The sequence below is a fragment of the Oncorhynchus mykiss genome, chromosome 29, assembly GCF_057628025.1.
Source record: "Oncorhynchus mykiss isolate SJ-2025 chromosome 29, ASM5762802v1, whole genome shotgun sequence".
Taxonomy (NCBI): domain Eukaryota; kingdom Metazoa; phylum Chordata; class Actinopteri; order Salmoniformes; family Salmonidae; genus Oncorhynchus; species Oncorhynchus mykiss.
In genome coordinates this window covers 44,089,446-44,104,391 of record NC_143050.1, presented here as the reverse complement: position 1 = coordinate 44,104,391, position 14,946 = coordinate 44,089,446, and the positions used below count along the sequence as shown (strand labels likewise).

Sequence of the window (14,946 nt, the reverse complement as noted above, 5' to 3'; positions counted from 1 at the left end):
GTTAGAGCTAGAAACTACTGTGACCCCTCTATGGAAAGCTGGGACTCTCACGAAAACGTACATGTAATCGATTTCGCTCTATACCACTCACAGGCCACACACTCGTAGTTAGAAGGTGACGCGTTTGTGGGATGTCCCAGGACATTGTCACAAATGCCAAACTCAAGACAGTTGTCGATGACTAGTTGGTTACTCGTTTCCCATTTAACAACTAAAGCCTTGCACAAAGTAAATCACCTCACACACTGGACATCTACAATGGATTCATCAAAGTCTTCTGAGAATGAGTAAATGTCCAAACTGAAAATGAAAGCAAAGTCAGATTTTTCAAGAGAGTTGAGATTTCTGTTGGCCTGGCAATCGAGCACAGATTTCTTCCTCAGGGGTTTCTCGAAATTACATGTTCAAAACATCCTGCATTGGCCGGGAATCGAACCCAGGCCTCCCGCGTGGCAGGCGAGAATTCTACCACTGAACAACCAATGCCTTGGAATACTGAGATAATGCTGGAAATCGTATCATAAAGCTTTATCTCCAAGCATATTTTTCGCATAGTGGGCTCAGCTACATTGTTCACCCTAAAAAAAAAGCAGTCCTTTCTCCCCATCGGGGAATTGAACCCCGGTCTCACGCGTGACAGGTGGGGATACTCACCACTATACTAACGAGGAGCTGGTGTGGTGGACGTTTGAAAAAACGTGGAGCATTGGTACTAACTATACGTTTGCAGTGTTGGGCTTTAACACTTCTAACAAAAACATCTGTATAGACTGAATGGTTAGAGCTAGAAACTACTGTGACCCCTCTATGGAAAGCTGGGACTCTCACGAAAACGTACATGTAATCGATTTCGCTCTATACCACTCACAGGCCACACACTCGTAGTTAGAAGGTGACGCGTTTGTGGGATGTCCCAGGACATTGTCACAAATGCCAAACTCAAGACAGTTGTCGATGACTAGTTGGTTACTCGTTTCCCATTTAACAACTAAAGCCTTGCACAAAGTAAATCACCTCACACACTGGACATCTACAATGGATTCATCAAAGTCTTCTGAGAATGAGTAAATGTCCAAACTGAAAATGAAAGCAAAGTCAGATTTTTCAAGAGAGTTGAGATTTCTGTTGGCCTGGCAATCGAGCACAGATTTCTTCCTCAGGGGTTTCTCGAAATTACATGTTCAAAACATCCTGCATTGGCCGGGAATCGAACCCAGGCCTCCCGCGTGGCAGGCGAGAATTCTACCACTGAACAACCAATGCCTTGGAATACTGAGATAATGCTGGAAATCGTATCATAAAGCTTTATCTCCAAGCATATTTTTCGCATAGTGGGCTCAGCTACATTGTTCACCCTAAAAAAAAAGCAGTCCTTTCTCCCCATCGGGGAATTGAACCCCGGTCTCACGCGTGACAGGTGGGGATACTCACCACTATACTAACGAGGAGCTGGTGTGGTGGACGTTTGAAAAAACGTGGAGCATTGGTACTAACTATACGTTTGCAGTGTTGGGCTTTAACACTTCTAACAAAAACATCTGTATAGACTGAATGGTTAGAGCTAGAAACTACTGTGACCCCTCTATGGAAAGCTGGGACTCTCACGAAAACGTACATGTAATCGATTTCGCTCTATACCACTCACAGGCCACACACTCGTAGTTAGAAGGTGACGCGTTTGTGGGATGTCCCAGGACATTGTCACAAATGCCAAACTCAAGACAGTTGTCGATGACTAGTTGGTTACTCGTTTCCCATTTAACAACTAAAGCCTTGCACAAAGTAAATCACCTCACACACTGGACATCTACAATGGATTCATCAAAGTCTTCTGAGAATGAGTAAATGTCCAAACTGAAAATGAAAGCAAAGTCAGATTTTTCAAGAGAGTTGAGATTTCTGTTGGCCTGGCAATCGAGCACAGATTTCTTCCTCAGGGGTTTCTCGAAATTACATGTTCAAAACATCCTGCATTGGCCGGGAATCGAACCCAGGCCTCCCGCGTGGCAGGCGAGAATTCTACCACTGAACAACCAATGCCTTGGAATACTGAGATAATGCTGGAAATCGTATCATAAAGCTTTATCTCCAAGCATATTTTTCGCATAGTGGGCTCAGCTACATTGTTCACCCTAAAAAAAAAGCAGTCCTTTCTCCCCGTCGGGGAATTGAACCCCGGTCTCCCGCGTGACAGGCGGGGATACTCACCACTATACTAACGAGGAGCTGGTGTGGTGGACGTTTGAAAAAACGTGGAGCATTGGTACTAACTATACGTTTGCAGTGTTGGGCTTTAACACTTCTAACAAAAACATCTGTATAGACTGAATGGTTAGAGCTAGAAACTACTGTGACCCCTCTATGGAAAGCTGGGACTCTCACGAAAACGTACATGTAATCGATTTCGCTCTATACCACTCACAGGCCACACACTCGTAGTTAGAAGGTGACGCGTTTGTGGGATGTCCCAGGACATTGTCACAAATGCCAAACTCAAGACAGTTGTCGATGACTAGTTGGTTACTCGTTTCCCATTTAACAACTAAAGCCTTGCACAAAGTAAATCACCTCACACACTGGACATCTACAATGGATTCATCAAAGTCTTCTGAGAATGAGTAAATGTCCAAACTGAAAATGAAAGCAAAGTCAGATTTTTCAAGAGAGTTGAGATTTCTGTTGGCCTGGCAATCGAGCACAGATTTCTTCCTCAGGGGTTTCTCGAAATTACATGTTCAAAACATCCTGCATTGGCCGGGAATCGAACCCAGGCCTCCCGCGTGGCAGGCGAGAATTCTACCACTGAACAACCAATGCCTTGGAATACTGAGATAATGCTGGAAATCGTATCATAAAGCTTTATCTCCAAGCATATTTTTCGCATAGTGGGCTCAGCTACATTGTTCACCCTAAAAAAAAAGCAGTCCTTTCTCCCCGTCGGGGAATTGAACCCCGGTCTCCCGCGTGACAGGCGGGGATACTCACCACTATACTAACGAGGAGCTGGTGTGGTGGACGTTTGAAAAAACGTGGAGCATTGGTACTAACTATACGTTTGCAGTGTTGGGCTTTAACACTTCTAACAAAAACATCTGTATAGACTGAATGGTTAGAGCTAGAAACTACTGTGACCCCTCTATGGAAAGCTGGGACTCTCACGAAAACGTACATGTAATCGATTTCGCTCTATACCACTCACAGGCCACACACTCGTAGTTAGAAGGTGACGCGTTTGTGGGATGTCCCAGGACATTGTCACAAATGCCAAACTCAAGACAGTTGTCGATGACTAGTTGGTTACTCGTTTCCCATTTAACAACTAAAGCCTTGCACAAAGTAAATCACCTCACACACTGGACATCTACAATGGATTCATCAAAGTCTTCTGAGAATGAGTAAATGTCCAAACTGAAAATGAAAGCAAAGTCAGATTTTTCAAGAGAGTTGAGATTTCTGTTGGCCTGGCAATCGAGCACAGATTTCTTCCTCAGGGGTTTCTCGAAATTACATGTTCAAAACATCCTGCATTGGCCGGGAATCGAACCCAGGCCTCCCGCGTGGCAGGCGAGAATTCTACCACTGAACAACCAATGCCTTGGAATACTGAGATAATGCTGGAAATCGTATCATAAAGCTTTATCTCCAAGCATATTTTTCGCATAGTGGGCTCAGCTACATTGTTCACCCTAAAAAAAAAGCAGTCCTTTCTCCCCGTCGGGGAATTGAACCCCGGTCTCCCGCGTGACAGGCGGGGATACTCACCACTATACTAACGAGGAGCTGGTGTGGTGGACGTTTGAAAAAACGTGGAGCATTGGTACTAACTATACGTTTGCAGTGTTGGGCTTTAACACTTCTAACAAAAACATCTGTATAGACTGAATGGTTAGAGCTAGAAACTACTGTGACCCCTCTATGGAAAGCTGGGACTCTCACGAAAACGTACATGTAATCGATTTCGCTCTATACCACTCACAGGCCACACACTCGTAGTTAGAAGGTGACGCGTTTGTGGGATGTCCCAGGACATTGTCACAAATGCCAAACTCAAGACAGTTGTCGATGACTAGTTGGTTACTCGTTTCCCATTTAACAACTAAAGCCTTGCACAAAGTAAATCACCTCACACACTGGACATCTACAATGGATTCACCAAAGTCTTCTGAGAATGAGTAAATGTCCAAACTGAAAATGAAAGCAAAGTCAGATTTTTCAAGAGTCAGTTGAGATTTCTGTTGGCCTGGCAATCGAGCACAGATTTCTTCCTCAGGGGTTTCTCGAAATTACATGTTCAAAACATCCTGCATTGGCCGGGAATCGAACCCAGGCCTCCCGCGTGGCAGGCGAGAATTCTACCACTGAACAACCAATGCCTTGGAATACTGAGATAATGCTGGAAATCGTATCATAAAGCTTTATCTCCAAGCATATTTTTCGCATAGTGGGCTCAGCTACATTGTTCACCCTAAAAAAAAAGCAGTCCTTTCTCCCCATCGGGGAATTGAACCCCGGTCTCCCGCGTGACAGGTGGGGATACTCACCACTATACTAACGAGGAGCTGGTGTGGTGGACGTTTGAAAAAACGTGGAGCATTGGTACTAACTATACGTTTGCAGTGTTGGGCTTTAACACTTCTAACAAAAACATCTGTATAGACTGAATGGTTAGAGCTAGAAACTACTGTGACCCCTCTATGGAAATCTGGGACTCTCACGAAAACGTACATGTAATCGATTTCGCTCTATACCACTCATAGGCCACACACTCGTAGTTAGAAGGTGACGCGTTTGTGGGATGTCCCAGGACATTGTCACAAATGCCAAACTCAAGACAGTTGTCGATGACTAGTTGGTTACTCGTTTCCCATTTAACAACTAAAGCCTTGCACAAAGTAAATCACCTCACACACTGGACATCTACAATGGATTCATCAAAGTCTTCTGAGAATGAGTAAATGTCCAAACTGAAAATGAAAGCAAAGTCAGATTTTTCAAGAGTCAGTTGAGATTTCTGTTGGCCTGGCAATCGAGCACAGATTTCTTCCTCAGGGGTTTCTCGAAATTACATGTTCAAAACATCCTGCATTGGCCGGGAATCGAACCCAGGACTCCCGCGTGGCAGGCGAGAATTCTACCACTGAACAACCAATGCCTTGGAATACTGAGATAATGCTGGAAATCGTATCATAAAGCTTTATCTCCAAGCATATTTTTCGCATAGTGGGCTCAGCTACATTGTTCACCCTAAAAAAAAAGCAGTCCTTTCTCCCCATCGGGGAATTGAACCCCGGTCTCCCGCGTGACAGGTGGGGATACTCACCACTATACTAACGAGGAGCTGGTGTGGTGGACGTTTGAAAAAACGTGGAGCATTGGTACTAACTATACGTTTGCAGTGTTGGGCTTTAACACTTCTAACAAAAACATCTGTATAGACTGAATGGTTAGAGCTAGAAACTACTGTGACCCCTCTATGGAAAGCTGGGACTCTCACGAAAACGTACATGTAATCGATTTCGCTCTATACCACTCACAGGCCACACACTCGTAGTTAGAAGGTGACGCGTTTGTGGGATGTCCCAGGACATTGTCACAAATGCCAAACTCAAGACAGTTGTCGATGACTAGTTGGTTACTCGTTTCCCATTTAACAACTAAAGCCTTGCACAAAGTAAATCACCTCACACACTGGACATCTACAATGGATTCATCAAAGTCTTCTGAGAATGAGTAAATGTCCAAACTGAAAATGAAAGCAAAGTCAGATTTTTCAAGAGAGTTGAGATTTCTGTTGGCCTGGCAATCGAGCACAGATTTCTTCCTCAGGGGTTTCTCGAAATTACATGTTCAAAACATCCTGCATTGGCCGGGAATCGAACCCAGGCCTCCCGCGTGGCAGGCGAGAATTCTACCACTGAACAACCAATGCCTTGGAATACTGAGATAATGCTGGAAATCGTATCATAAAGCTTTATCTCCAAGCATATTTTTCGCATAGTGGGCTCAGCTACATTGTTCACCCTAAAAAAAATTAGTCCTTTCTCCCCATCGGGGAATTGAACCCCGGTCTCCCGCGTGACAGGTGGGGATACTCACCACTATACTAACGAGGAGCTGGTGTGGTGGACGTTTGAAAAAACGTGGAGCATTGGTACTAACTATACGTTTGCAGTGTTGGGCTTTAACACTTCTAACAAAAACATCTGTATAGACTGAATGGTTAGAGCTAGAAACTACTGTGACCCCTCTATGGAAAGCTGGGACTCTCACGAAAACGTACATGTAATCGATTTCGCTCTATACCACTCACAGGCCACACACTCGTAGTTAGAAGGTGACGCGTTTGTGGGATGTCCCAGGACATTGTCACAAATGCCAAACTCAAGACAGTTGTCGATGACTAGTTGGTTACTCGTTTCCCATTTAACAACTAAAGCCTTGCACAAAGTAAATCACCTCACACACTGGACATCTACAATGGATTCATCAAAGTCTTCTGAGAATGAGTAAATGTCCAAACTGAAAATGAAAGCAAAGTCAGATTTTTCAAGAGAGTTGAGATTTCTGTTGGCCTGGCAATCGAGCACAGATTTCTTCCTCAGGGGTTTCTCGAAATTACATGTTCAAAACATCCTGCATTGGCCGGGAATCGAACCCAGGCCTCCCGCGTGGCAGGCGAGAATTCTACCACTGAACAACCAATGCCTTGGAATACTGAGATAATGCTGGAAATCGTATCATAAAGCTTTATCTCCAAGCATATTTTTCGCATAGTGGGCTCAGCTACATTGTTCACCCTAAAAAAAAAGCAGTCCTTTCTCCCCATCGGGGAATTGAACCCCGGTCTCACGCGTGACAGGTGGGGATACTCACCACTATACTAACGAGGAGCTGGTGTGGTGGACGTTTGAAAAAACGTGGAGCATTGGTACTAACTATACGTTTGCAGTGTTGGGCTTTAACACTTCTAACAAAAACATCTGTATAGACTGAATGGTTAGAGCTAGAAACTACTGTGACCCCTCTATGGAAAGCTGGGACTCTCACGAAAACGTACATGTAATCGATTTCGCTCTATACCACTCACAGGCCACACACTCGTAGTTAGAAGGTGACGCGTTTGTGGGATGTCCCAGGACATTGTCACAAATGCCAAACTCAAGACAGTTGTCGATGACTAGTTGGTTACTCGTTTCCCATTTAACAACTAAAGCCTTGCACAAAGTAAATCACCTCACACACTGGACATCTACAATGGATTCATCAAAGTCTTCTGAGAATGAGTAAATGTCCAAACTGAAAATGAAAGCAAAGTCAGATTTTTCAAGAGAGTTGAGATTTCTGTTGGCCTGGCAATCGAGCACAGATTTCTTCCTCAGGGGTTTCTCGAAATTACATGTTCAAAACATCCTGCATTGGCCGGGAATCGAACCCAGGCCTCCCGCGTGGCAGGCGAGAATTCTACCACTGAACAACCAATGCCTTGGAATACTGAGATAATGCTGGAAATCGTATCATAAAGCTTTATCTCCAAGCATATTTTTCGCATAGTGGGCTCAGCTACATTGTTCACCCTAAAAAAAAAGCAGTCCTTTCTCCCCATCGGGGAATTGAACCCCGGTCTCCCGCGTGACAGGTGGGGATACTCACCACTATACTAACGAGGAGCTGGTGTGGTGGACGTTTGAAAAAACGTGGAGCATTGGTACTAACTATACGTTTGCAGTGTTGGGCTTTAACACTTCTAACAAAAACATCTGTATAGACTGAATGGTTAGAGCTAGAAACTACTGTGACCCCTCTATGGAAAGCTGGGACTCTCACGAAAACGTACATGTAATCGATTTCGCTCTATACCACTCACAGGCCACACACTCGTAGTTAGAAGGTGACGCGTTTGTGGGATGTCCCAGGACATTGTCACAAATGCCAAACTCAAGACAGTTGTCGATGACTAGTTGGTTACTCGTTTCCCATTTAACAACTAAAGCCTTGCACAAAGTAAATCACCTCACACACTGGACATCTACAATGGATTCATCAAAGTCTTCTGAGAATGAGTAAATGTCCAAACTGAAAATGAAAGCAAAGTCAGATTTTTCAAGAGAGTTGAGATTTCTGTTGGCCTGGCAATCGAGCACAGATTTCTTCCTCAGGGGTTTCTCGAAATTACATGTTCAAAACATCCTGCATTGGCCGGGAATCGAACCCAGGCCTCCCGCGTGGCAGGCGAGAATTCTACCACTGAACAACCAATGCCTTGGAATACTGAGATAATGCTGGAAATCGTATCATAAAGCTTTATCTCCAAGCATATTTTTCGCATAGTGGGCTCAGCTACATTGTTCACCCTAAAAAAAAAGCAGTCCTTTCTCCCCATCGGGGAATTGAACCCCGGTCTCACGCGTGACAGGTGGGGATACTCACCACTATACTAACGAGGAGCTGGTGTGGTGGACGTTTGAAAAAACGTGGAGCATTGGTACTAACTATACGTTTGCAGTGTTGGGCTTTAACACTTCTAACAAAAACATCTGTATAGACTGAATGGTTAGAGCTAGAAACTACTGTGACCCCTCTATGGAAAGCTGGGACTCTCACGAAAACGTACATGTAATCGATTTCGCTCTATACCACTCACAGGCCACACACTCGTAGTTAGAAGGTGACGCGTTTGTGGGATGTCCCAGGACATTGTCACAAATGCCAAACTCAAGACAGTTGTCGATGACTAGTTGGTTACTCGTTTCCCATTTAACAACTAAAGCCTTGCACAAAGTAAATCACCTCACACACTGGACATCTACAATGGATTCATCAAAGTCTTCTGAGAATGAGTAAATGTCCAAACTGAAAATGAAAGCAAAGTCAGATTTTTCAAGAGAGTTGAGATTTCTGTTGGCCTGGCAATCGAGCACAGATTTCTTCCTCAGGGGTTTCTCGAAATTACATGTTCAAAACATCCTGCATTGGCCGGGAATCGAACCCAGGCCTCCCGCGTGGCAGGCGAGAATTCTACCACTGAACAACCAATGCCTTGGAATACTGAGATAATGCTGGAAATCGTATCATAAAGCTTTATCTCCAAGCATATTTTTCGCATAGTGGGCTCAGCTACATTGTTCACCCTAAAAAAAAAGCAGTCCTTTCTCCCCGTCGGGGAATTGAACCCCGGTCTCCCGCGTGACAGGCGGGGATACTCACCACTATACTAACGAGGAGCTGGTGTGGTGGACGTTTGAAAAAACGTGGAGCATTGGTACTAACTATACGTTTGCAGTGTTGGGCTTTAACACTTCTAACAAAAACATCTGTATAGACTGAATGGTTAGAGCTAGAAACTACTGTGACCCCTCTATGGAAAGCTGGGACTCTCACGAAAACGTACATGTAATCGATTTCGCTCTATACCACTCACAGGCCACACACTCGTAGTTAGAAGGTGACGCGTTTGTGGGATGTCCCAGGACATTGTCACAAATGCCAAACTCAAGACAGTTGTCGATGACTAGTTGGTTACTCGTTTCCCATTTAACAACTAAAGCCTTGCACAAAGTAAATCACCTCACACACTGGACATCTACAATGGATTCATCAAAGTCTTCTGAGAATGAGTAAATGTCCAAACTGAAAATGAAAGCAAAGTCAGATTTTTCAAGAGAGTTGAGATTTCTGTTGGCCTGGCAATCGAGCACAGATTTCTTCCTCAGGGGTTTCTCGAAATTACATGTTCAAAACATCCTGCATTGGCCGGGAATCGAACCCAGGCCTCCCGCGTGGCAGGCGAGAATTCTACCACTGAACAACCAATGCCTTGGAATACTGAGATAATGCTGGAAATCGTATCATAAAGCTTTATCTCCAAGCATATTTTTCGCATAGTGGGCTCAGCTACATTGTTCACCCTAAAAAAAAAGCAGTCCTTTCTCCCCGTCGGGGAATTGAACCCCGGTCTCCCGCGTGACAGGCGGGGATACTCACCACTATACTAACGAGGAGCTGGTGTGGTGGACGTTTGAAAAAACGTGGAGCATTGGTACTAACTATACGTTTGCAGTGTTGGGCTTTAACACTTCTAACAAAAACATCTGTATAGACTGAATGGTTAGAGCTAGAAACTACTGTGACCCCTCTATGGAAAGCTGGGACTCTCACGAAAACGTACATGTAATCGATTTCGCTCTATACCACTCACAGGCCACACACTCGTAGTTAGAAGGTGACGCGTTTGTGGGATGTCCCAGGACATTGTCACAAATGCCAAACTCAAGACAGTTGTCGATGACTAGTTGGTTACTCGTTTCCCATTTAACAACTAAAGCCTTGCACAAAGTAAATCACCTCACACACTGGACATCTACAATGGATTCATCAAAGTCTTCTGAGAATGAGTAAATGTCCAAACTGAAAATGAAAGCAAAGTCAGATTTTTCAAGAGAGTTGAGATTTCTGTTGGCCTGGCAATCGAGCACAGATTTCTTCCTCAGGGGTTTCTCGAAATTACATGTTCAAAACATCCTGCATTGGCCGGGAATCGAACCCAGGCCTCCCGCGTGGCAGGCGAGAATTCTACCACTGAACAACCAATGCCTTGGAATACTGAGATAATGCTGGAAATCGTATCATAAAGCTTTATCTCCAAGCATATTTTTCGCATAGTGGGCTCAGCTACATTGTTCACCCTAAAAAAAAAGCAGTCCTTTCTCCCCGTCGGGGAATTGAACCCCGGTCTCCCGCGTGACAGGCGGGGATACTCACCACTATACTAACGAGGAGCTGGTGTGGTGGACGTTTGAAAAAACGTGGAGCATTGGTACTAACTATACGTTTGCAGTGTTGGGCTTTAACACTTCTAACAAAAACATCTGTATAGACTGAATGGTTAGAGCTAGAAACTACTGTGACCCCTCTATGGAAAGCTGGGACTCTCACGAAAACGTACATGTAATCGATTTCGCTCTATACCACTCACAGGCCACACACTCGTAGTTAGAAGGTGACGCGTTTGTGGGATGTCCCAGGACATTGTCACAAATGCCAAACTCAAGACAGTTGTCGATGACTAGTTGGTTACTCGTTTCCCATTTAACAACTAAAGCCTTGCACAAAGTAAATCACCTCACACACTGGACATCTACAATGGATTCATCAAAGTCTTCTGAGAATGAGTAAATGTCCAAACTGAAAATGAAAGCAAAGTCAGATTTTTCAAGAGAGTTGAGATTTCTGTTGGCCTGGCAATCGAGCACAGATTTCTTCCTCAGGGGTTTCTCGAAATTACATGTTCAAAACATCCTGCATTGGCCGGGAATCGAACCCAGGCCTCCCGCGTGGCAGGCGAGAATTCTACCACTGAACAACCAATGCCTTGGAATACTGAGATAATGCTGGAAATCGTATCATAAAGCTTTATCTCCAAGCATATTTTTCGCATAGTGGGCTCAGCTACATTGTTCACCCTAAAAAAAAAGCAGTCCTTTCTCCCCGTCGGGGAATTGAACCCCGGTCTCCCGCGTGACAGGCGGGGATACTCACCACTATACTAACGAGGAGCTGGTGTGGTGGACGTTTGAAAAAACGTGGAGCATTGGTACTAACTATACGTTTGCAGTGTTGGGCTTTAACACTTCTAACAAAAACATCTGTATAGACTGAATGGTTAGAGCTAGAAACTACTGTGACCCCTCTATGGAAAGCTGGGACTCTCACGAAAACGTACATGTAATCGATTTCGCTCTATACCACTCACAGGCCACACACTCGTAGTTAGAAGGTGACGCGTTTGTGGGATGTCCCAGGACATTGTCACAAATGCCAAACTCAAGACAGTTGTCGATGACTAGTTGGTTACTCGTTTCCCATTTAACAACTAAAGCCTTGCACAAAGTAAATCACCTCACACACTGGACATCTACAATGGATTCATCAAAGTCTTCTGAGAATGAGTAAATGTCCAAACTGAAAATGAAAGCAAAGTCAGATTTTTCAAGAGAGTTGAGATTTCTGTTGGCCTGGCAATCGAGCACAGATTTCTTCCTCAGGGGTTTCTCGAAATTACATGTTCAAAACATCCTGCATTGGCCGGGAATCGAACCCAGGCCTCCCGCGTGGCAGGCGAGAATTCTACCACTGAACAACCAATGCCTTGGAATACTGAGATAATGCTGGAAATCGTATCATAAAGCTTTATCTCCAAGCATATTTTTCGCATAGTGGGCTCAGCTACATTGTTCACCCTAAAAAAAAAGCAGTCCTTTCTCCCCGTCGGGGAATTGAACCCCGGTCTCCCGCGTGACAGGCGGGGATACTCACCACTATACTAACGAGGAGCTGGTGTGGTGGACGTTTGAAAAAACGTGGAGCATTGGTACTAACTATACGTTTGCAGTGTTGGGCTTTAACACTTCTAACAAAAACATCTGTATAGACTGAATGGTTAGAGCTAGAAACTACTGTGACCCCTCTATGGAAAGCTGGGACTCTCACGAAAACGTACATGTAATCGATTTCGCTCTATACCACTCACAGGCCACACACTCGTAGTTAGAAGGTGACGCGTTTGTGGGATGTCCCAGGACATTGTCACAAATGCCAAACTCAAGACAGTTGTCGATGACTAGTTGGTTACTCGTTTCCCATTTAACAACTAAAGCCTTGCACAAAGTAAATCACCTCACACACTGGACATCTACAATGGATTCATCAAAGTCTTCTGAGAATGAGTAAATGTCCAAACTGAAAATGAAAGCAAAGTCAGATTTTTCAAGAGAGTTGAGATTTCTGTTGGCCTGGCAATCGAGCACAGATTTCTTCCTCAGGGGTTTCTCGAAATTACATGTTCAAAACATCCTGCATTGGCCGGGAATCGAACCCAGGCCTCCCGCGTGGCAGGCGAGAATTCTACCACTGAACAACCAATGCCTTGGAATACTGAGATAATGCTGGAAATCGTATCATAAAGCTTTATCTCCAAGCATATTTTTCGCATAGTGGGCTCAGCTACATTGTTCACCCTAAAAAAAAAGCAGTCCTTTCTCCCCGTCGGGGAATTGAACCCCGGTCTCCCGCGTGACAGGCGGGGATACTCACCACTATACTAACGAGGAGCTGGTGTGGTGGACGTTTGAAAAAACGTGGAGCATTGGTACTAACTATACGTTTGCAGTGTTGGGCTTTAACACTTCTAACAAAAACATCTGTATAGACTGAATGGTTAGAGCTAGAAACTACTGTGACCCCTCTATGGAAAGCTGGGACTCTCACGAAAACGTACATGTAATCGATTTCGCTCTATACCACTCACAGGCCACACACTCGTAGTTAGAAGGTGACGCGTTTGTGGGATGTCCCAGGACATTGTCACAAATGCCAAACTCAAGACAGTTGTCGATGACTAGTTGGTTACTCGTTTCCCATTTAACAACTAAAGCCTTGCACAAAGTAAATCACCTCACACACTGGACATCTACAATGGATTCATCAAAGTCTTCTGAGAATGAGTAAATGTCCAAACTGAAAATGAAAGCAAAGTCAGATTTTTCAAGAGAGTTGAGATTTCTGTTGGCCTGGCAATCGAGCACAGATTTCTTCCTCAGGGGTTTCTCGAAATTACATGTTCAAAACATCCTGCATTGGCCGGGAATCGAACCCAGGCCTCCCGCGTGGCAGGCGAGAATTCTACCACTGAACAACCAATGCCTTGGAATACTGAGATAATGCTGGAAATCGTATCATAAAGCTTTATCTCCAAGCATATTTTTCGCATAGTGGGCTCAGCTACATTGTTCACCCTAAAAAAAAAGCAGTCCTTTCTCCCCGTCGGGGAATTGAACCCCGGTCTCCCGCGTGACAGGCGGGGATACTCACCACTATACTAACGAGGAGCTGGTGTGGTGGACGTTTGAAAAAACGTGGAGCATTGGTACTAACTATACGTTTGCAGTGTTGGGCTTTAACACTTCTAACAAAAACATCTGTATAGACTGAATGGTTAGAGCTAGAAACTACTGTGACCCCTCTATGGAAAGCTGGGACTCTCACGAAAACGTACATGTAATCGATTTCGCTCTATACCACTCACAGGCCACACACTCGTAGTTAGAAGGTGACGCGTTTGTGGGATGTCCCAGGACATTGTCACAAATGCCAAACTCAAGACAGTTGTCGATGACTAGTTGGTTACTCGTTTCCCATTTAACAACTAAAGCCTTGCACAAAGTAAATCACCTCACACACTGGACATCTACAATGGATTCATCAAAGTCTTCTGAGAATGAGTAAATGTCCAAACTGAAAATGAAAGCAAAGTCAGATTTTTCAAGAGAGTTGAGATTTCTGTTGGCCTGGCAATCGAGCACAGATTTCTTCCTCAGGGGTTTCTCGAAATTACATGTTCAAAACATCCTGCATTGGCCGGGAATCGAACCCAGGCCTCCCGCGTGGCAGGCGAGAATTCTACCACTGAACAACCAATGCCTTGGAATACTGAGATAATGCTGGAAATCGTATCATAAAGCTTTATCTCCAAGCATATTTTTCGCATAGTGGGCTCAGCTACATTGTTCACCCTAAAAAAAAAGCAGTCCTTTCTCCCCGTCGGGGAATTGAACCCCGGTCTCCCGCGTGACAGGCGGGGATACTCACCACTATACTAACGAGGAGCTGGTGTGGTGGACGTTTGAAAAAACGTGGAGCATTGGTACTAACTATACGTTTGCAGTGTTGGGCTTTAACACTTCTAACAAAAACATCTGTATAGACTGAATGGTTAGAGCTAGAAACTACTGTGACCCCTCTATGGAAAGCTGGGACTCTCACGAAAACGTACATGTAATCGATTTCGCTCTATACCACTCACAGGCCACACACTCGTAGTTAGAAGGTGACGCGTTTGTGGGATGTCCCAGGACATTGTCACAAATGCCAAACTCAAGACAGTTGTCGATG

At 44.5% G+C, this 14,946-nt stretch overlaps 11 non-coding genes across 11 annotated transcripts; all 11 read right to left on the bottom strand.

The window, feature by feature from the left end:
- Positions 1-2,153: 2,153 nt before the first annotated feature.
- Positions 2,154-2,225, bottom strand: trnad-guc (transfer RNA aspartic acid (anticodon GUC)). Its single transcript has one exon. It is a non-coding gene; the product is annotated as a tRNA-Asp (tRNA).
- A 705-nt stretch (positions 2,226-2,930) lies between these two features.
- On the bottom strand, positions 2,931-3,002 carry trnad-guc (transfer RNA aspartic acid (anticodon GUC)). The gene has a single exon. It is a non-coding gene; the product is annotated as a tRNA-Asp (tRNA).
- Positions 3,003-3,707: 705 nt separating this feature from the next.
- Positions 3,708-3,779, bottom strand: trnad-guc (transfer RNA aspartic acid (anticodon GUC)). Its single transcript has one exon. It is a non-coding gene; the product is annotated as a tRNA-Asp (tRNA).
- Positions 3,780-9,149: 5,370 nt separating this feature from the next.
- Positions 9,150-9,221, bottom strand: trnad-guc (transfer RNA aspartic acid (anticodon GUC)). Its single transcript has one exon. It is a non-coding gene; the product is annotated as a tRNA-Asp (tRNA).
- A 705-nt stretch (positions 9,222-9,926) lies between these two features.
- Positions 9,927-9,998, bottom strand: trnad-guc (transfer RNA aspartic acid (anticodon GUC)). The gene has a single exon. It is a non-coding gene; the product is annotated as a tRNA-Asp (tRNA).
- A 705-nt stretch (positions 9,999-10,703) lies between these two features.
- On the bottom strand, positions 10,704-10,775 carry trnad-guc (transfer RNA aspartic acid (anticodon GUC)). Its single transcript has one exon. It is a non-coding gene; the product is annotated as a tRNA-Asp (tRNA).
- A 705-nt stretch (positions 10,776-11,480) lies between these two features.
- Positions 11,481-11,552, bottom strand: trnad-guc (transfer RNA aspartic acid (anticodon GUC)). The gene has a single exon. It is a non-coding gene; the product is annotated as a tRNA-Asp (tRNA).
- Positions 11,553-12,257: 705 nt separating this feature from the next.
- trnad-guc (transfer RNA aspartic acid (anticodon GUC)) lies at positions 12,258-12,329 on the bottom strand. Its single transcript has one exon. It is a non-coding gene; the product is annotated as a tRNA-Asp (tRNA).
- A 705-nt stretch (positions 12,330-13,034) lies between these two features.
- trnad-guc (transfer RNA aspartic acid (anticodon GUC)) lies at positions 13,035-13,106 on the bottom strand. Its single transcript has one exon. It is a non-coding gene; the product is annotated as a tRNA-Asp (tRNA).
- A 705-nt stretch (positions 13,107-13,811) lies between these two features.
- trnad-guc (transfer RNA aspartic acid (anticodon GUC)) lies at positions 13,812-13,883 on the bottom strand. The gene has a single exon. It is a non-coding gene; the product is annotated as a tRNA-Asp (tRNA).
- A 705-nt stretch (positions 13,884-14,588) lies between these two features.
- Positions 14,589-14,660, bottom strand: trnad-guc (transfer RNA aspartic acid (anticodon GUC)). The gene has a single exon. It is a non-coding gene; the product is annotated as a tRNA-Asp (tRNA).
- Between the last annotated feature and the right edge of the window lie 286 nt (positions 14,661-14,946).